Source organism: Hylaeus anthracinus, unplaced genomic scaffold, assembly GCF_026225885.1.
Source record: "Hylaeus anthracinus isolate JK02 unplaced genomic scaffold, UHH_iyHylAnth1.0_haploid 11985, whole genome shotgun sequence".
Taxonomy (NCBI): domain Eukaryota; kingdom Metazoa; phylum Arthropoda; class Insecta; order Hymenoptera; family Colletidae; genus Hylaeus; species Hylaeus anthracinus.
This window is the reverse complement of record NW_026534333.1, coordinates 10,674,189-10,681,981: the sequence shown is the minus strand read 5'-3', so window position 1 is coordinate 10,681,981 and position 7,793 is coordinate 10,674,189. Positions and strand designations below refer to the sequence as shown.

General features: G+C 38.8%; 1 long non-coding RNA gene across 2 annotated transcripts in view; it reads left to right on the top strand.

The window, feature by feature from the left end:
• Window positions 1-4,739: 4,739 nt before the first annotated feature.
• LOC128887235 (uncharacterized) overlaps window positions 4,740-7,793 on the top strand; it is a 145,621-nt gene continuing 142,567 nt past the window's right edge. For both annotated transcript variants that reach the window (XR_008459989.1, XR_008459990.1), the window contains exon 1: window positions 4,740-4,875. This is a non-coding gene — a long non-coding RNA (uncharacterized LOC128887235). The remainder of the gene's footprint in view (window positions 4,876-7,793) is intronic.

Here is a 7,793-nt window from a genome sequence, read left to right as displayed (position 1 = left end):
AAAAATATATGAAAGCGTAGATAGGAAGAATGTTCACAATCGCGAATCGAAACATCCGTGGTAAATAAATTTTCCTACACAAAACGTGCCACGTATCACGCAAAATAAATTAACTATTACCCAGCGCGAGGAGGTTAAAAGCGAAACAAACGCAAACTATGCCAAAATCCCTACGGAGCAATAAAGCGAAATAACATCGAATGTTGCACGGTAGGTCGAGTATAATTGCAATTAAATTTCACCGTGGAACTGGTGGCTATCCGAAGGAAAAATAGACGGATAAAAATTCTCTAACTCTGAGCAAAATGAATTTGAAAAATTCGCAAATATGCCGGACCGCGGATCGATAGAAAACAGCAGCCGGGAGCTGGGATCGGGCCCATCACTATCTGTGTCGGACGAAACGGCAAGAAGGAAGGAAGGGAAACGAGAACGAGGGTAACAGCGGGGTGGCTAGGGGAGGTTAAAGCAGGAATTGCACGCGCAAGCGCCATTTTGCAAACATGGCCAGCCATCTTGCGATGCGTACCGCTCGGATACCGGAGGTAGGGGTAGGAATATAACCGCTCTTGGTATCGAACTGCGCTTCAGTACCTACGGAGATAGAGACAGGCATAGAACGTCCTCCGACACCTCTGCGATCGCTGCGCGGTTCTTCTTTCTTGTCTTATTGTCCTTCGACACTTCGTAATTCACTTTTTTTTTTCCGCCACGACACTCTTCCAAATCAAGTATGGCAGCCGCACGAAAAAAAAAAATAACAGTTCACCGCGATCGTTGCGAGTCGGTGTGCAACGAAACGCATCGCCTGGCATCTCTGCGCACAGAGGAACGGAAAAGACGGGCATGTAACAATGTCTTCAGAAAACGCTTTACCACCGCCGCGTGCCTCTGTCTCCATTTCTCTCTCGATTTCGCTCTCTTTTCATCCTCCTTTTCTTCGTCCCTGAATTTCTTCAATCGAGAGTCAATATTCCGTAGACGGTTGCTTGCGGGACGTAGATCCGATTTCAAGTACAAATTATAGTCTGTTACGAGCATTCATTTTATTTTGTTTTGAGTTGTAGAGTCGTAGAAAGAATGAAATGTAACGGGATAGAAGTCGAGGGTTGGATGTATGTCAAATTTTGGAAAAAAACTTATTCGGTATGTCAAAATAATGTCTCATACGTCCAAAACGAAGGTTGCATGGTGTCTTGAATTATCGAGCATTGAGTATTTTCTTTGAAATTTCTTCTGGCCTGTAGGGAATTAACATAAGGAAGTAAATAATTAATGAAAGATATAGAACAGATATCGAGCATGGAAATTTTTCATCGCTTCCTACGGGCAATAAGAAATCTAAAGAAAAAAGCTTGATATTTGATAGCCTGTATCATTCATCAACAGAATATTTGCCTGTGTGCTTTAATTCTATTTTAATTACTTTCTTCTAAACAGTAAGTTTCGCTTCACTTTTATTTTTTATCTTACCCAACCCTCGTCTTTGACCTTTCGCTCACTTTTTGGATAACAGTTTCTCTATCACTCTTTGGCTGACTAATTTTGCTTGATTCCGTTAACGTCTATTGGCCAATATTATGTGCTACATTACGTGTTATTCAATGTATTACACAGCTACATAAACATAATTGAAGAAATGCTTACGCCAGACTATGATTTCGATTATAAATTTGATTAGCAGTCGCTTGGGCGCCATGTGAAATTGAAATGTTCTGGGAAAGAGGAACGTCGTCTGACAGATTCGAAATCGCTTGTTCGGATCGAGCTCTCTGATCAATCGCGTCTCGATTCGCGTTTAATTACAATTTTCGCTCCGTGTCTAATCATCCCGCGTCCCGACATTCTGTGATCATCCAACCTAGAAGCCAGCGAACTTGACGAATTAATAATTTCCCTGGCAGTAACAACGACACGTTCTTTTTCAGACGATACTTCACTCGTTGCTCGCTAGTCCTTACCAATTAATAATTACATAACTTCTTCCAAAGTGTTACTGCTCGACAAGGATCTCGACAACTGGTCGAGAGTTCCTTAGCGAAGTATATTCTTGCTACCGAAGAAACGATCAATTTTCCGCCAACTCCCAACGAAATAATTAAATAATATTGTGACCAAAAAGAACCTAGATTCGTCTGCATTCAACGTTACTCCGCGTTAAATTCTACCATAAAATCGTTGGATTCGTTTTGCCAGGGGATTTCACCGATTTCATTCCCAATTACGTATATTAATTCTCTAAATCATGGCTGCTCGTTCGTCGAAAGTGTTACAAAGCGTGCGCTGAAAACGAGGTTATGCACGCGTTGCGAAAAATCGATACCGAATATTGGACCGAGATTCCCAGTCTGACCGCTGCTTGACGCGTTTCACTTAAAACGTCGACGGGCTTCATTTTTCAGCGGTTCGCGCTGATCTGTTCCACCCGGCACGGTCATTTGATTCTCGGTGCAAACTGGGTTTCCGTCGCATTTCGAGCAATTCTTTTAGCCTCTCGGAAGTAACCGAGCGAGACGAGTTCTGGTCGAGTGACGAGATACGATCAAACGAGGGACTTCGAGTTGTTGAACGCTTGGAAAAAATTATCGCGAGCTGATTGTGACGGTATGTAGACGTTCGGAGATGTTTCTTCAACGCCATGTTTTCGCAGATATTGATTTTACCACGCAGTTACGAACCTTTATCGAAATTATTCAAAGTGTTGCGTCGTCTTTCAAAGAGTATTATTTCTGATCGACAAAAAATGTTTAAACGCGCGACTAAGGAATGTCTCGGTAAATCGATTAGTCCAACAATGTCTCGCACCGAGGCAACGATTAATTTCTAGGCAACAAAAGTGTTGATTGAACGCGATCAACGATTAACACGGTTCGTACATCGTTCGCAACCGGCCAATTAGGAATTTCGTCATTGTTCCGAAGTCCCGTTTGCTCTAGAGCAACGCGATTCGAGTTTTCCGACCTCGATTCGAGTTCTCTACCTGTTGCACGTTGCTTTCATAGGAAATTACCTTACCGACATATTGAACATTGTCATTTCTGTCTATAGACGGTAATCCTGTTCAGGAACGTGCCACCACTGGATTACAACGTTTATCGACACCTTTTCTGCCTTTTCCATCGTTATCGTCACTTTTATACGGGCGTGATAGAATCGTTACTTCCTTTCCGCTGTTAACGTACTCGCTGTAATAATACGCTCGACGTGGTGTCATTCGATTAACTGGCTGCCTTTATTTGTCCGGAAATTACGGCTGCTGGTACTCTATCGGGGACAGAGATTTTCGTTAATGTTTTCTACGATTTTTATTCGATATTCGTGGGTGCTCTAGGAAAAGTGCTACAAGTATTGCGTGAAAGATTATTGACGAAATGCGGTACGTAGAGCGCAAGTTTAGAGAGGATTCGAGACTTTGAAATCGGGTGAAAGTGAACATTTGGAAAAATAATAGTGATAGTAATCGAAAAAGAAAGTGAATTTCATTTCGCGTTGCATTAGTGTGGCATCCATTTTGAGAAACGAACGAAGGTTCTGGAAACAGTGAAAATATTTTAAATTTCATAGAGATTGGAATATCTACAGGGATTATCATTACTATTTCCGTAATTTCGCGTTACTTGTTATTTGTAGAATATTAGTGTGTTCGTCGTTAAAGTGATAGGAACATAAAGAATCTCTGTGCATAAATTAAACGACGTTATTGATTTATGCATGTCCTATTCGAATACTGCAATTATTTAACTAGTTCATTCAATTATCCTTGTAGATTGTTTTCAACATTTTGTAACACGCTTTACTGTATATTTCGTTCAATTTGAAAAGCTAGTTTGTGCCTTCGATTGAATATGGATGTAACTCTCTATTGAACCGATAGGAAAGTCGAGAATCTCTATGTACTTATTAATTTATATCAAATTGAGTACTTGGTATTAAATTGAGTTACGAGTATTCCGAGAAACAAATTCAAAACGATGAAATTTAATTCTAATTTGTGATGTCGATTTTAATCTGGTAATTCATTTGAGCACACAAAGACAAACAATATTCCTTTCATTTTTAACCATTGGATTGTGTACTTTGTAAGAATTCTTAATTTTACAAAAGTCTTGTCGAATAGAATGTTATTTAAACTTGTTTCCTGAAATGTCCATGATTCGTTATGATCACTTTATAAAAATTCTTATTATCCTGGTACATATGCACTGGTCACAATAATTAGAGATTCGTATAAGATCATTGCCAGCTAATTGCAAGTTTTTATATGAACAGTCCATTCGATCGTCCTCATATTTTTTGGCATAATGACACTCTATATAAATTATTTTATATTTCACTCGTGTATCATTTAGTGAAATTTCTATGGTACGCGAGTAGATCGAAATAAAGTAACATGAATTATAGTTAAATTTCTAATTAGTCTTCACAATGTGTCGTGAAAGTAACGTCGCAGGAATTTTCGATTTTCCCTTGATTTTGTGCTTTAATTAACATCATTGGCTCGGGGTGGGTGGAGTTTCACGTTTTACTTTCTTTCACTGGTGTCATTCTGGTAAACGCCATCGCGTCAAGGAAATTAATTTTGTTTCGTAAAAGGATACTAAGTATCTACCTGTTGCACCCAGCTACGAGACGAGACGAAGCTCGATCGTTTTTGGAGAATCGCGAAGGGGTAAAAGGTATGCGCGTGCGAGAGCGAGAGAAAGAGGGACAAATGGGGAGAGAAGAGGAGATAGCGAAAATTGGCGAATGAAAAATTTTACGCGTGTACGCGTAAGAAGAAACCTGTTGGTACTTACGTCGCTGGATTTGCAAATTGTTGCTGGCCACCCCCGAGATCTTTCGACTTTTCGATTTCCGGTGTCGTCCCTTTCCCAGGTATGAGCTCAATTTTCGAACGAAAGCAACCTTTGCGCCCTTATCGGAGGACTATTTACGGATTTCCTTACAGAGAGTCGGAAACTATGCAAGCACTGTACCTGGGCTCTTATGAAATTTGTAGTAGTCAGTTTATTATTGCGATGCAAATCAAGATGTACAATAAAATGATACTAATCGTGTTAATACGTTAATACGACGCCCATGGATAACTGGGCTTTCCACGAGGGAAATAAAAATATTAATCCTGAAGGTGACATACTTATTAAAGAAATAATAAGAATTATTAAATATTTAGAAAATAATTAGAATTCGTGAATGACAATGAACTCGTAAAAATAACAATACACTCTTATTTTGGTACTATTGGTTCATACAATACGTTTATTTTAATTTGTTCAGTTCCATTTAAATCTTTCAAGTATCTCAAGCTCCTTTTATACGTAGCTACTACTTTCAAATTCTCAATAGACATTTAATTACGCTAAAGAATACCGTAAATCTCCCACGAGTTTTTACCCCACAGTCTGATCCTTTAAACACTTCCCCGTCTGCCCAGTAATTCCTTTTTAATTACAACCCCTGAGACGTCTTATCCCGCGGCAACGGTTCGTCGATATTCCTTTGACTTCGATATAAAAATTTGCTCGGATATCGTTTCAATCCCTTCGGAGTTGTTTCTTCGGCTCATCTCCTTTCCCGAGAACATTTGTTTTCATTTTACTGGCGAATGTCTCGAGATTTCTCGGTTTATCCTCTCGACTGTTCTTTGCAAGAAGAATATCACCTATTTATTTATGTATGTACAAGACGTTCAGAAAAGGGTTTTCAATTCAAGAGACGCATAGTACACGCTCAATCGAGCAGAAGACGCTTTTTCCCTTCTTCTGCTCGTTTTAAGCACCGTGTAAACAAACGATCATTTCATGGTATTCTTACTTTTGTGTCTATGCAAGCTCTAACGATAAGTATTCTCAGTATTATTTCCACTCTTGCGCACGGTCTTCATATTTTTAAATTACGAAACATTTTGTACGTGTAACGAACATTTATTAACTTTTACATGATCAATCTTAACGTGTCATTAATTTTGGTTGTTAGTCGGTAAACAGGATGAACAGAAATATTTTAGAACAATTAAAGAACAATGATTACATACGTATTTCTAATAATTCACTAATAAGTCAGTCCTATAAATATTCGTATCATCCATGTCTATTAAAGAAATTTTTCATTATAAATATGTATAACGAAACATAGAGGGTACGAATATTTATGGGACTGACTCTATATCAAAATTTTACCAAATAATTTTACTATTTTTCGTAAGAAGACGTATAGATTTAATTACATAACGTCTCTGATAACCTATAACAATATCGATGACGGTTAGCAGTACTATTAACCTGAAACATTAAATGCCTTTCAATTGTCTGCAGAAAAAAAAAATTCGATCCATAAAGGGTTAAATGTAAATTCAACACAGATATACTAGGAGGACCAAAAAGTAATAAAAATGTCTTCGACTTGAAAAAGTTTTTCAATAAAAAATCGAAGGACTTTTTTAAGAAAGGAATCGAACAACTGCGTTTACGCCGACACAAAGTGTTAGAAAATAATGGAAATTATTTCGTTGATTAGTTGATTCTAAGATTTCTTTAACAAATAAATGTTGATAAAATTTCGATCACTTTTCGATCCCTTTGATACATTCTCAGATAACCCATGGCTAGACTGCGGATCTTTATGCATTTATAGGAAATTTGAATGTGCAAGAAACTACAAAATGCAAACAACATGCAAGATTATAAAAAAGATTGAAAGTAAAGTTCATGTTATAATATTTGCAGAATAAAATAAATTCCTATTTATTTTATTTCGCGAAGATTTTATTTTTCATAAAGATCCGCAGTCCACCCATGACACATAATGTCTCAAATGATAAACGGTGCTCGTACAAGTATTCTCGAAACATTATTTCCCACGCCATGGCATTCTCGTCGAGTTAGGACGTGAATGGTCGCGAAGGGATCTCAAGGCGCAACAGCCTTCTCGAGCAGCGCAGTTTTCCTAGCGAGGTTTGGCGAAGGGCTCGCTCATTCATTTTGTAAAAAGACGCCGCGACAGAATGACGGTGAAAAAAATTCGAAATATCCGTCTCTGTGAGTTATGCGGAAAGAGCGGACTCACCTGTTGCGCGTTAATTCGACGCCAGGGAAAGAAGCGAGGGCGGAGGGGAGGGTAAAAAAAAAAAGGAAGATCGGCGTCGCTTCTTTCGTGCAACATTTAAACAATTCTCTTCGACGCGGTCATACACGACCTGTTGCGCCGTTAATTTAATGAAAAATTCAACCGAGTGCCAGCCTCGCCGTCGGGGCGCCCTGCGCGTCGTGGAATTTCGTGGCGGACGTGCAAAGGACATCTTCAGGAATGTTTTTTATACGGACTTCATTCTTCGTGTCGAGTACCCGGGACGCGTTGAAAGCCTGAAGATTCCGTCGAATGAAAAGTCCAGAGTCTTGAAGAGGTCGCGTTGCTAATTTGTTAAGCTGCTGCCTCTTAAACGTCACCTTCCTCACATACCCCTTTCGATGAACGGAAATTCTTGGCAAACCTTCTTCAGGTGGAATTTAAATACTCGTTTATTCGATAGAATCTGTGGTATTTGACAGAAAGTGGAAAATAAAGTTTCAGGTCTTCTATGGGCGTTATTAGAGGTGGCTAGTTTTATTCTAAGTCTATCGTTAGGATTCTTTAATGCGGTTTCGAGGAAAGGAAAAGAGATTAAGAGAAGGAAATGGAAAAATCAGTTGGAATATATATTTCAGGAGTGATCGATAAGGAATCTTTAATTAATATTAATGAACTCTTGCAAGCTTGTAATAGCTTGCACTAATAAAAACAGTAAAATTTTTTCT